Raw genomic sequence first — 895 nt, 5'->3', positions numbered from 1 at the left:
GACTAGTTTTAACACCCCGTTAACAAGAGAGAAGCTCAAGATTTGTTAAAGAACAATTCACTTTAAAGGTGAGTTTCAGAAACCGGCTCGAGATACACTTTTTGTTATATTCCATGGAATGCTATCCCGATAGCAATGAATGCTTTGACAAAAAAATCTATTAAAAAAACGTCACCTGTGGAAGCCGTAGTAGTGTAAAAAGCACGACCAATCATTTTAGCCGGCCCGACTAAAATAACTGGATGGCCTACCCTGCTTGCCAGCCTTTCATCTGTGCACAAACTTATCTCGTGCCCTCATTGGTCCTGTGCGCGTTCGTGTGTGTTGGAGGAGGGGCTCTGTAAGGAAGTGGCAGATTTTTTCCGGTTGTGTATTTTCATATTCTAGCGCACACGAGCTGGTTTCTCCAAAATGACCTACCCCACCTTTAATGTACATAATTATTAGTGTATATTCCCAAACAAAAATCACAATAAATTACCACACCAATTGCAATTATTTTTTATCTCCAACTGTACAATATTACTTGTATTATTTAAGGGTACATTGTTCTATATTTGTATCTAAATAAAAAAAGGCTTTGCCACTTGAATCATGTCCTTTAACAGGGTTACACTGTATTCTATAGAAATGCTGTATTGGTAGTTAAAATGCATTTCTAAAAGTCACAGAACTGGCTAAATATTTGAGTTTAATTGCAAAAAAGACAAAAGACTGCATTCATTCTGTAACATCTTATTAAATAGATTTAGGAACAACAAATAAAACATTTTGTTGCTACAATTAGTTTACACAATTTCTCTTCTAGAAGGTTTAGCAAACTTTACTGCATTAAATATACATGTTTTTACATCTATTTAAAGTCTCATCTTGTTATTTTATATATATATATATA

At 34.2% G+C, this 895-nt stretch overlaps 1 protein-coding gene across 4 annotated transcripts in view; it reads right to left on the bottom strand.

Annotated features, from left to right (window-relative positions):
• Nucleotides 1–719: 719 nt before the first annotated feature.
• slc23a2 (solute carrier family 23 member 2) overlaps nucleotides 720–895 on the bottom strand; it is a 39,891-nt gene continuing 39,715 nt past the window's right edge. For all 4 annotated transcript variants that reach the window (XM_010778574.1, XM_010778576.1, XM_010778577.1 and 1 more), the window contains one exon: nucleotides 720–895. This exon is cut by the window's right edge and continues 4,124 nt beyond it. The gene's annotated coding sequence lies outside the window, so the exon portion shown is untranslated.

The sequence above is a fragment of the Notothenia coriiceps genome, unplaced genomic scaffold (assembly GCF_000735185.1).
Source record: "Notothenia coriiceps isolate Sejong01 unplaced genomic scaffold, NC01 NC01_scaffold00019298, whole genome shotgun sequence".
Classification (NCBI taxonomy): domain Eukaryota; kingdom Metazoa; phylum Chordata; class Actinopteri; order Perciformes; family Nototheniidae; genus Notothenia; species Notothenia coriiceps.
This window is presented reverse-complemented; position numbering and strand designations above follow the sequence as displayed.